Consider the following 226-nt stretch of genomic DNA (forward strand, 5'->3'; position numbering starts at 1 on the left):
GGCTCTTCTGGCATCTTCGAGGGGCACCAGGAAGGAATGGAATTTCGTTTTAATTAGTTTTTGGCTCTCGATCTGTGAGTCTTTGAATGGGACCCGCCGATTCTGGGCTGACCACGTGGGTACAGACTTCAATAGGGTCCACCAGCTCAGGGGAAAGCCCAAGGGGTGAAGCAGCCACATGACACCAGGGGCCTCCAGACGGGCCTGGCCAAAGAGGGAAGCCGCG

At 56.6% G+C, this 226-nt stretch overlaps 1 protein-coding gene across 1 annotated transcript in view; it reads right to left on the reverse strand.

Moving 5' to 3' along the window:
• HHIPL1 (HHIP-like 1) overlaps nucleotides 1-226 on the reverse strand; it is a 40,383-nt gene that overhangs the window by 3,624 nt on the left and 36,533 nt on the right. The gene's annotated exons all lie outside the window — the stretch shown is intronic.

The sequence above is a fragment of the Myotis brandtii genome, unplaced genomic scaffold, assembly GCF_000412655.1.
Source record: "Myotis brandtii unplaced genomic scaffold, ASM41265v1 scaffold535, whole genome shotgun sequence".
In the NCBI taxonomy this organism is placed as follows: Eukaryota; Metazoa; Chordata; class Mammalia; order Chiroptera; family Vespertilionidae; genus Myotis; species Myotis brandtii.